Source organism: Falco cherrug, chromosome 7 (assembly GCF_023634085.1).
Source record: "Falco cherrug isolate bFalChe1 chromosome 7, bFalChe1.pri, whole genome shotgun sequence".
In the NCBI taxonomy this organism is placed as follows: domain Eukaryota; kingdom Metazoa; phylum Chordata; class Aves; order Falconiformes; family Falconidae; genus Falco; species Falco cherrug.
This window is the reverse complement of record NC_073703.1, coordinates 70895831-70908026: the sequence shown is the minus strand read 5'-3', so window position 1 is coordinate 70908026 and position 12196 is coordinate 70895831. Positions and strand designations below refer to the sequence as shown.

The window sequence follows — 12196 nt, the reverse complement described above, 5'->3', positions numbered from 1 at the left end:
ATGTTCATATGACAAAACTATCAAAGAACAATTCTTTGTTTCTTAATCTGTCTTCAGATTTTACAAACAAGATGGAGAAGGTAATGCTTCTCACCTGCTAGAAGTGATTTTTTTTCTAGAAAGAATATTAGGAATTTGATTTCACGCAGTTCTGTGCAAAAAAAAAGTCTCAAGACTTCTGTTGATTCTGTTAGGTGCTCTGAACCCTGTAAAAGGTGGCTGGGACCCTCTGCTGCTACCAGAAAGGTATCACATTTTCCTCTCCTCCTGAATAAGTACCACATCTGTTCCAAGTACAGCCTGCTAATTTTTTCTAAAAAACATTCTCATTCTACATTTTAATTTGATTTGCTTTTTAGTCAAACTCATTCTGTTTCACCAGCTATTATTTCATGATGCTATGTTTTCCTTTTGGCATTCCTGCACACAGACACCCACAAAAAAAAAAAAGACCAGCTGAAGGCCCTTTAACAATAAGTACAGTATTCTGTAGTATCGATTAAATCAAGAAAATAAACAGCATTAGGGTTTTCATGAGTTTCCAGGTTTTTGTATACTGGTAAGTTATGATAGAGCACTTAAAGGCATCAACACATTTACAAGCGGTCTAAATAAAAAGGCAGTAAACAGAATTAGGTAAAACATGCTTGTTTCAAACTCTGAACTAAACGGAATATTGAAACCTCCTTTCTCTCCCCCTCCATCCCAAAATAAAAGCGTGAGTGAGAAGGGATTTCATTACATTCTTAGAACTGTTATAAGCAAGTCAAATGCAGCCACTCGCGTTTAGCATGCAGGCTGTACACACTCCCGAGCACGTCACACCACGAAGCCACGCCGGCTGAGCCGCCTGCCTTCCCCAGGCCTCCAACGCAACTGTCACCAGGCCTAAATCAGGTAGGTCTGCGTGCAGCGCTGCTGCAGAGGCGCAGGAGCCCACCCCTGCTCCCCATTTCGCTTCAGATTGAAACTACCAGATCATTCCAGCATCAGCTTTCTCTCCTCCGCTTCCTTTAGCTGTAGTGTATGTATTTAAAAAGACAAGGGAATCACAATTTACTGTGTGAGATTTGGCCCCGATTTTTTTCTTCTTTACCACACCGGCTACCCTGCAGGTTCTGAGCCACTGTCAGCTGTTGCTTTTTGTTCCTTCGACGCAACAGGACTGGGTCTGCCAGGCAGCATCCCCGGCTTCACAGCGCACCTCCACCGGGGAAAACGCCCTCCTCTCACCTGCTCCCTGCGGGGCTCTGTGAACACATTTCCCCACTCTCCTAACAGGTACACAAGTCCAGCACTGGTTCAATAGTCACACATTTCTCTCTCTTTCAACACCAATTCCTTACTCCCCTGTTTATTTTCATACAATGCTATTAAATAAAAGTGCAATTAAGTGGTGGCCCAAGTACCTCAAGTGTTCTCCTAGAGAACATGATTTCTCTGCCAGGTTAATCCCATTCTGACAACTACTTTAAGCCTTTTACTTTATCTAAATCAGCATTTTTCTGCTCTTAGGATTCCCAGTCTACCTTGTAGCTTTGCAACACCCAGATTCTGGAGAAGGAAAAGAAAGAAAAAAAAAAAAAAAAAAAAAAAAAAAAAGAAGTAAAGCGTTGTCTCTATATAGCATGAACTTTCTCATCCAGGCAAGATAGAACAACACTGAGATAAAAACCACATTTCCTAATAGCTTTACTCTGAATGATCTTTTGAGTAAAGTAGTTGATGCAACAGTCTCATGAGACTGACACAAAACTACTGGGGAAACACAACAGGCCAAGCAAAAAGAGGTAACATTCTGGAGGTCAAATGTATATCAGAACACTGCATCAAAAAAAAAAAACCAAACCCCACCCACAAAAAACCACCACAACCCAAAGACAACCAAACACAAGAAACCACTTTAAGTAACACTTAGAGGTAAGTACAGAAATATATGCTTTACCTGAATACTGGAGACAAAAACTGTTTCACTGTACCTTTTTTTTTTTTTAAAGAAAAAAATCCACACACACACAAAAAAAAAGAATCAACCCCCCAAAAAAACACCATAGCTTGCCCCTTGCAGAGAACGGTCCACAGCAATTAAAAAATAAAAGATTTCCGAGACAATCCAGTGTACATGAAATTATTTTTTTTTAACATATAATTATTTAAATACCGATTTAACTAGCTCATTGCAATGGAAACCCTGACAACACCTGATACATAAAACATTCATGACAGAGTCCTAAAGAACTCACTGTTAGACCAACAAACACAAACAAGATGGACAAGTGAGAACAAGTTTATATAGAGGTTTATATACGCGCCTTGGAAAGACCTGTTTTCTCTTCCCCATTACAGATTTGTTTTCTGATCTCAAAATCTGAGCAGCTGTTTCCCCCCCTCTATTCTGCACAATATACCTGAACTAAAGCACAAGTTTTATTTCAGTCCCTTGTCTTCCAAGAAACATCTGCCCTAAAAGGAGAGAAAAGCAGGACACTACGCTCCACACCCTTTTCAGATCCCTCTGCTGTAAGAAAACATATATCCTTGTACCAGGCAGAAGATATTTAAGTTCCCAAAACAAACACGAACATGTTACAGAACTCTAAACCAAGAGGTATTTAATGCCTTAGAAGTCACTCCTAGAGAATAACAGTCCCTATTGTCATTTTACCCTGTGTTAAATGGCATGTTTTTCAAATCATCTATTGGAAAAACATTAAGAATTTCAATTAATGCAGCCCTTTATTTTCTCAAGTTGCATTAACAAGCACATAATATCTGGGACAGGGGTGGGGGTGGGGGGTGCCGAAGTAGCTTGTATACCATCCTTTCATACGTGCTGCATGTTCCAGACCTGGAAGAAGGCAGAGTGCTAAGCAGTACTTTTACTTTTTTTTCTGAAGAGGACTGGACAGTTGTGTAGCGAACAGGCCAAAGGACCCTGAGACCAGCAGTAGCATGTGTTGCCAATTTCAAAACTCGTTCATTTGAACAGCCCCCCTCAAGTAACTTTAAGAGCATTTCTTGTCTTCCAAATACAAACACAGATCAATAATACCTGGTTTATAACAATGCAAGTATTCATTTCTTGGCTTTATATGTTTTCACAAGTGTCTGAATAAAGTTCACTAATACACAACACAATGGTTTGTCCAGGTAGAGGCAGAGAAGCAAACTTCAGCTGCTTAGGTTACACATGCTGTAAAACCAAAACACATTATTCAGACTTCTCATTCATCAACACCTAAAACTGTCAGTCTTACTTCTACAAAATCTGCATAGAAGTTTTACACAAGCAGTCAAGATAACCGTAATTTTTATGAATTAAACCTTTTGCAGTTATTAAGTTCCTGCTGCAGTCACACAGTATGCTAGAGACTGTTCAAATTCCACAACAGATTAATACTAACCTACTAAAAAAATATTTTTTCCCCAGCTTGTGATGCATCACAAGTATGCACCCACAGGAGAGCACAAGATGCTAAGAGCTTCTAAATATAATGTAAAGTTGTAATTCAAATTACCAAATGCACAAAGAGCAAGGAAGTTGAAAAGGGGTTGATTCCCACAACAGTAATCTAAACCTTCTAGACATCGGAAAATTCGTACAGTACACACCGAGAAAAGCTGAAGTAGAATGCAATTCCTACAGCAGGCAAATTGTTACAGTCTGGATGTCACATCTGCATGTTCATACACAACGCATTAGTCTTTTTGTCCTCTGGGCTAGAAGCCTTCTGGACAGAAGTGTCTGTCACAGCCCTTTTTCCTACCCCTCAGATATGATAAGAAAGAACACATGTACTATTCTGTCAGTCTAATTATTTAATCCCCAATCAATATGTAGAGCAGCAAGAGAAAGGTAAATTCACATGTAGAAGCATAATAATCAAAAGAAGCATTAATTTCTAGCAATATTTATTCTCTGAAAAAGTGTCCGTTTCCACTTGCCTAAAAATTCAACTAGTTAAATCAAACTCTCCCTGCCAAAAAAAAAAAAATCATGAAACTGAGATGTTCTAGTTAATTCTTAAAAGCTTAATCCTAGTTTAACACCTGCCCTTTGCCTGACAATCCAACTGTCTTAAAACTGATCATAATATTCCTCATTGAGATCAATGCTGGGTGAGCGAGAAGTTTTGCCTTTCAAACCTGAGCTTCAAATAAAAATGAAAATTCTACTAAGATGACAAAAAGAGGTAACAGTAGATTCTTGATATTTATTCAAGAAGTAAACTTATGATTGGTCATAACAAAAACATGACAGACTAGGTTAAAAAGGCAAGACAGACTTACACAAACTGGAAGAGAAAAAAACTGAAAAGAGGCAGGGAATGCCACTATCTACCAGAAGTGATACAATTCATGGTACTAAGCTTACCAAGCACTGGCCATTTATAAACTACCATTTAATAAAAAAGTAATCACATCTCTGAGGAACATTCTCTTCTAAGCATTCATAATAGATTGCAATCTCAATGAAATGAAGCTTTTGGACATCCAACTTCAAAGCAAAAGCAAAGGGATACGAATACATACATCTTGAACAGCAAAAGGTTCATACACCACGTTGCATCACAAACAAAAGGAAGGTGAACCCATCTGCACGTCACACCACCTCAGAGCAAAATCCACGAAAGGACCTTCCCCTACTCAGGAATACATTGAAAGACTGAAAATGAAGAAAAAAGTAAACAGTCACAGAGCAGGGAAGTTACCATAACAAGAATCAGGGTTGAGTCTGTGAACGTACTTTTAACTGATCTGGCAAAAAAGGAGGTTGCAGACATTGATGCTTTCCATTATTCCAGATAGTTAAAATTAAAGCAAACTTCAAAGAGTTCTAGGGGATCTGATAATACTGAATGACTGATTTTCATTCGTCATTTTATTGTCCTGTGTCAACAAGTGCAAAGTAACACACTCGGAGGAAAAAAATAACCCTAGCTATAAATATACAACGATGAGTCTAAACTAGGCATTACTACTTACAAAAAACATTTTGGGATTATTGCAAGCAAACAGTTCAACTCCCAGAAGCAAGAAGTCAGAGAAAATCTCAGAAGGTATTAGAAACAGAACAGAGAACAAACAGGGAACGTTCTGCTGTGATGCACACTGCACATTATTCTGGCTGCTTCACCTCAAAAAGGGGAAAGCTAGAAATGGTACGGAGAGGAATGACAACTAGGCAGCATGTTTAAAACAAATGAAACTATTTTTCTCGCATCAACCCATCACACACACAGAAAATGCAGTTAAACTGCATAGAACTTGCTGCTGTGCAACAGCATGGAAGTCACAGATTAAGACGAGTTCAAAAAGGCAGCAAACAAATTCACCTATAAATAGTTTAGTGTTGCTATTCACAGTGCAATAGCCCAAACGCAGCTTCCATCTCAGGCAGCAGCTAAACAAGTGTCTGTCAGAAATTTACTGTTAATATTTCAGCAGCTGACAGAATTCACCCATTTCCTACGCTGTTCAGTCAGCTGCTGCTGCTGGCCACTGATAAAGGCAAGATGCTGGATTAGATGGACATTTGGTCCAGCACAGTATGTTAGTTCTTATATTTAATCACATTGAGCAGCCATACCAGTATGCGTCTTGGGTTGGTTTGGAGGTTGGTTCTTCTGGTAAATAAACCAGGCTATAATTCAAGCATGTAATGTTAAAGGCAGAAAATGTTAACTTCTGAAGCAGAAATCAAACTGGTTTATGCCTATTGTGTAATATAACGCAACACTGAAATAAACAAAGACATGATCAAATATTCAAGGGTGTGGGCTTGTGGTGCTTTATTTTTTTTCATAACTCATCACACCGCCGAAAAATTCTCCTATAAACCCCTCACTAATCAGGATGTCAACCCAAGGAGATTCAGGCAGTTACTTTCTCCTAACCGAGAAAGACCCAGAAAGTTGGAAAGCAGCACGAAACATAAGCCATGGATGCTTGCTGGAAAAACTGCCAAGACCCGTTTAAGATTGGCAACAATCTGGCTTCCTCCCAGCTGACCAGAGGAAAGATCTCCTGAACCAATGGATTCAGAGGGAACATGTAGACGAATGTCTGACTCCTCTCCAAGAAAACTGAACTTGCCAAAGTCATCAGGTCCTGTCTGACCCTGGCGCAGTACTGGATGCTCTCTTTTTTAATAGAGAAGTCTAGCTGAAGCAGTAATGCCATCGCAGAAAATGCATAACCTCAAGCCGAGGCCCAGAACGAACAAACATCAAACAGAATTCTGCTAGGAAGTACTGCTCATCCTGCTAGAAAGACTGCCTAAACAATTTGGTGAATGTCTGGTTTCTCATCACTGTCAGTTTCCTTCTCTTCTGACAGATGAGCTTTTGAAGATAGCCAAGCTGAAAGCCATGTAGGATAAACAAGCAGGTCTCAATCTGTAAGAAACACAGAAGTTTCATTTTCTAGAGCCCAAATTACAATGGGTCTAGGAAACAAAGCAAGTGTCCAGTATACACCACCATTAAGTACTGCTGTAGGCAGTAAGGTGAAGATGGATGTACCCAAAAGCTTATCATCCTTATCAGGAAGAAGCAAGTATCAAGTATAAAAATGTATAAAAAAAGAGCAGAAGCTTTGTGATCAGTTTTGTGACGATGCAGACATTTCCTCAATAAAATCATTGCTCAGTTACACTGGTAAAGAAGCTGACCACGATCCAGTTTACATGAGACATCTTTTAAGTCACACAAAAAGACAACAAAATAAGAATTTCAGGCTGCACTACATTTTGGTTTTCACTTCATATAAGGCATACTTATAATTTTGTTATTTAAATAACCTTCTGCTTATGGAATCACACAGGTTGGTTTGGGATTCTTTCATTTTGTTTTGGGAGAGGGGCTTGTTACCTAGGCCAGTAATAGCATTGAAATTGGTCCTGCTGAAAGAAAACAGCAATATAATACCCCTGTCATCCTAAAGATCACTTGTGCAAACTACACTGGCAACAAATAGCACTACAAACTAACAATTTAAATTGGCACTCTTATTTGTAGTTGGGAACTTCAGATTTACTAGATGTTTTCTAACTCCACGCTGCCATAGGCTGAATGTTTCAGGTTGAATTTGTTGGTATCTCTGACAGAATCGTACGAAGATTTAATCATAACGTGTGCGCACACTGAGTTTATTCATGCTTCGGTGCTTCTGCTGATCATCTGTGGGGCCACATTTCTCCCCTCCATCCCACCAGTAAAGGCATCACCAATGTGTAATTTGTCTCCAGATACATGACTTGGAAAGTTTTCTTCTGAACTGCCCCATCTCTCACTGTGAGAAAATTCTAAGCAAGGTATAAAAGAGCTCCAAGCAGTACCAAGAAACCTCTCGAGATTCATTCACATTTTTTGCTCGCAATAAAACCCAAATGCTTATCCTCTTGTTCTCCCCCTAAGTTCAAGGGGAGTTTCTGTTCTCCTCCATATCTGCTGATACTTCAACTACTACACAGGAAAGCTCAGTTGATTCCGATGTATTCCAATACAGGTAATGAGTCTGATGAATCCTCTTCTCACACCTTAGGCTGCGTGGAGACGGAGGAAGAACCAGACAATTGTATGGATGTCCTCAGATTTATGCCCATTTGCCCGTAGCTCCAAGCCAATCGCCTCGGTGATGATGCAGGCTGACCTTTCCATTGCAATACAGTTCTCATCTTGGTTTACTTCACATGTCGCTGACACTTGCATACAATGCAGAACTGCTGCTTTGGCAACACAGAGAACAAAACCGGAAAGTCTTCTCTCCATAAAACACAGTGCCAGTCGACACTCTCTCTTTGGATCTCAGACCTTTAATGCCAAGGCAACATACCTCAGAATTATTTTAGAAACATCATTTCATGAAGCAGTGGTGACGTAAGCGGGACCAACTGCACATGAACAGGAGAAGCATGCCAATCGCTGAATTGTTAACTCCAGGAAGTTTCATTACACCCATCCAGATCAAGAGATCACTACAGAAGTCACGCTGTAGAGTATGACACATGGTAGTTACTGAAGTTGCCTTGTATTTGGCCTTGAAGTTGTCTCCACAGTTACAGAGTTGAGATGTCACAACATAAAAATACTTCAGTAAAGAGACAGTACTTAAACTAGCTTACCACCGAAAGTCAATCCAGGCTTACACAGAACCAGCGTCTGAAAACGTGAACAATTCTAATGCAACATTAGAGGGGCATGTGCCAAACTGCCTGAGCTCCACACTCTAAGACACCAGCAGACATCACAAGCAGTGCCATTAAGGGCTGTAACTGGAGATACTCCAGAATGATTGAACATCCCACCAGAGCCCATGCACCTAATGCCATGGATAATCACAGAATCCATCACATGGGAGTTCTATGCATGAGACTCACACCTTTAAGTGAGCTGTTTACAGTAGGCACGTAACAAAAAAGGGAGCCATACCTTTCACGTTTGCATTGGAATATAGTGTCTGTATTAAGCGGCACTAAAAGAGTTAGCGGAAGCAATGCTGGACCCAGCCAGCTGGGACAGATGCAGAAATTTGGGTATTGCTGCCTCTACTGATTTTCTACTTGGAAAAAGCGTTCATCCAAATTAACAGAACAAGATATCTGTCCCCAAACAGTACTCACTTGGGAAGACTGGAGAATTCTGCTCACATCAGCTGTACACAGAATAGTTTTAACAAGTGGTTAAGACTTCAGCACTGATGACACTAGTTACTCTGTGTTACTTCTGCTGTGCATTGAACCAGTCCACACAACCAGCTATGTCAAGTCCTTTACACCAGACTTGGAAAGTACAATACAGAAACAGTGATATTATACTAAGTTACCGGAACATCATTCGCACACTGGTCATAGACAAAGTACATTCTGGAGATGCTTTAATTTGGTAAATGTAAGCACTAACCTTAACTCTGACCCTCTGCATACATTTAGGATGTATGCCCATGTAACAGTATCTGTAAAAATGTAATCAAGCTTACACAGTAATAGGCAATTTCTTGTATTAATTGCAGTACAATGTAAGGGTGCCAGAACAGTGGCCACCAAAAAAAAAAAAAAAAAAAAATTCAACAGCAACAACCACCACCATCATCCTTCTTCTGTATTTTTTCAGGTTCTGCAGAACTTGAATCAGGACTGTTTCTTGGCACCACTGCTTACCTATGCAACTCATATTTCACTGGATTTCAAATTCACATTTATTAATCATCATCTCCCCTATGCATCAGAAGGTCTCTCATCCCCATTCAAACCTCTACTTTTCTTTCAACCCAAAATAACGTAATAGAAAAATATATCCAAAACATCAAAACCAAATTACCCTATTTATTTTGTACAACCAGTTTTACAAGAATCTCACCTCCCTTGGAGCAAGCACTATTTATTTGTACACCACTCACACTTAATCAGTAAATCACTTTTAGGCTCATTTTGGTAGCAACATTCAGGACTTGAAGGAAGCAGGTAGTTTACTGGATTAAACACACAAGTGAGGGCCTCTGTTCCTAGCTTAAGGTCTTCAATAAATTTACCACAATGCAGAATAAATCCACTTCTCTCTGCCTCAGTTTCTAATGCAAAACATGGGAATAATACTACTTACCAGACTGACCTGTTATCTCTCAAGTGGAGCAGATTCTCAAATAATGACAGGCACACCTATACTCAAGTGAATAAATGATGCTGATTCACAACAGCAGATTGCCTGGGCCAAATTCCATGCAGTATTAACAAGTCAACAGGAAGCACTCCAAAATTACTGTACTGATGTGCTCTGATCTTCCTTCCCCTACATTCCAGTCAGCTGGCACTCTCACTGCTCCCTGTAAATGTAACAGGCACAGGTATCAACCTCAGATCCTGTCTTCCCTTCCCCTTTTATCATAATATCCCTCCTTACCCCTTAAAAGCTTTGCTTTTTCCTTCCTTCTCCTCAAAAGCACACAAATGGGAACTTTAGCATCTGGAGAATGGTATTTGGAGCTGGGGTAGTCACACTCAGTGTGGGAGTGCTGATGGTAGTCACTAATCTGAAAGGAAGAATTCAAGTAACCGTACACTTAATAGAAGTTCCTTTCTTCTCAAAACCATGGTTAGTCAATATAAGTAAAAAATTTACATGCTATATCACATCAGCGTAACACAATCACTGTGCCAATCTAACATGGAATCACAAAAGTACACAATTAGTGTTTAGTGGAAGAAAATGCGAATCCAAGACTGCTGTACAAAGGAAGCAGACTTCAGCTACAAGAAAAACAAAGTATCCAAAACATTTTTACCACAGGGATTGCCTTGGATTTTTAACTGATTTACTTAAAATCGGAAGACTAAGCTGTAGATTTATCCATTTTTAGTGGCTACCGTAATCAACTGAAAAGCGTTATCATTTCCAACTTTCACACTGCAGACACTCATCTCTCACGTGCCCTCACACCAACATCAACCACAACCGCCACCTGCTCTCCTGGGACTTCCTGATTCCATGTACACAACAGCCCTGCTCCAACAGCGTCCTAGGAGATGGAGACAGCCACCACGTGGCAAGAAGGCTTACCATAATAGTGGAGACTAAGATGAACCAAAACGGTGCAGGGCACTAAACTAGTCCTGCATATGCCACAGTAGTATCAAGACCAACACTCACGGTAACATTTACAATCACAGCACTGCTGCAGTATCGGTGTAGTGCAAATCATTACAGTAACTTCTTTGCGAAGTTACTCTATAAAGAAACTCTCTTACCTATAAATTCCCAGATTTTTAACGGTCCTATTGCTGTGCTAGAAGAGATGTTTTAACATATCTCCCTCCACAGACATTCTCATGCACGCTTCTCATTACATCATCCTTACATGCTCCTCTCCTTGTTGTTTCCAGGATGGGTTCCCCCCCCTCCTTTTAAAAATGCCTTTGAGAAAAATCCCAGCTTCTCTCAATTTAGACTCCGATTATTACACAGAAGGTGTGGGGGGGAAGCCATATGAGGAAGAGAAACATACATGAAAGCTTACTGTGTGATTTTAAGTCCCTTCTAATGCAACTCCTGAACCCTAAGAAGCCTGTATGAGTCCTACTGCCTACTGGACTGCCAAAGACCACAGCATAGAAAGCAGCATTGACAAAGCAAAATTTAATCGTAACACAATGAAGGTTTCATAGCTGAAGGCTTAACATGTGTCCTGCGTCTGTGGGAAAATGGCAAAGATTATAGAAAAACATATGCAGATAGTATTTACCACTTTTCCCATGGTATGCAAGAGCTTCTGAAGAAGCTACAGGAGTTTCTGATACACTTATGAGAAAAATATAGACATGTCGTATATAGTACTTTCTACATACAAATAAACAGGGATTTAACAGATACTTGTCCCCTTCCTTTAAGTCTTCCAAAGCCTTAGAGTCAAACAACTTATACACGTGATTACAAAATCATCCATTATATTAGCAATGTATTTGGCATAAGGAAAAAAAAAAAATCAGCATTTTTTGACAGAAACAATCATGGTCAGAGAAGTGTAGATTAAGTTAAAAAGGGAAATCTGAAAGAAGGCCCCAAGTTTTGAGGAATCATACATGTTTCTCCTACATCAGGAAGGAGCAAACCAAAGATCAGTATTTTCACTCATGCAGTTTTGCAGCAATGACAGTGTCAGTGCAAAACAACAACTGGAGGTACCGGTATTCACAGACATAGACCTATGCTGAACTAATCAACTCTGCAGCTGAGAAGCTACTGTTCCTACAGTGAGGAACTAACCTGGAACATGCATTTAACAGGCCAACATCATCAGGTTTTGACTGACTACAAAAACTGCAGCTCATAATCACAGGAAAAACCGTTTGATTAAATTAAACACTGCACATTCTATTAGCGTTCTGCATCAACAGCCAGGCATCCAAATATAATTCCTGCAAGAAGTAAGGTGGGAGAAGACACTGCGAGTTTTAAGCCAAGAAGAAATTGCCATACAGGGATGAGAATTAAAGGCAAAGGGGGGCGATTTTCATGTTTACTTTAGAGCATGAAATTCAAAGGAAAAGCAGAGCTGGTGGAATATGCCCAAATGCAGGTGGGAAATGGAAACCAAGTCTCTGATTCTGAAACAAGTTTTATGGTGACAAATCCACCAATTTCAGCAGGAGTCTTTGAGAATACAAAATAAGGGGTACGGTACAGTGGGATTCCTCCCTGGG

General features: G+C 39.9%; 1 protein-coding gene across 11 annotated transcripts in view; it reads right to left on the bottom strand.

The window, feature by feature from the left end:
- PHF21A (PHD finger protein 21A) overlaps positions 1 to 12196 on the bottom strand; it is a 132746-nt gene that overhangs the window by 109894 nt on the left and 10656 nt on the right. For 2 of the 11 annotated variants that reach the window (XM_055716992.1, XM_055716995.1), the window contains exons 2-3: positions 9900 to 10029; positions 9603 to 9822 (exon numbers count right to left, since the gene is read on the bottom strand). The exons of 6 other annotated variants lie outside the window; for them this stretch is intronic. The gene's annotated coding sequence lies outside the window, so the exon portion shown is untranslated. Of the gene's footprint in view, positions 1 to 9602; positions 9823 to 9899; positions 10030 to 10446; positions 11447 to 12196 lie in introns of those variants that run through there. 3 more of the 11 variants (XM_055716991.1, XM_055717001.1, XM_055716993.1) reach the window with 2 other exon arrangements.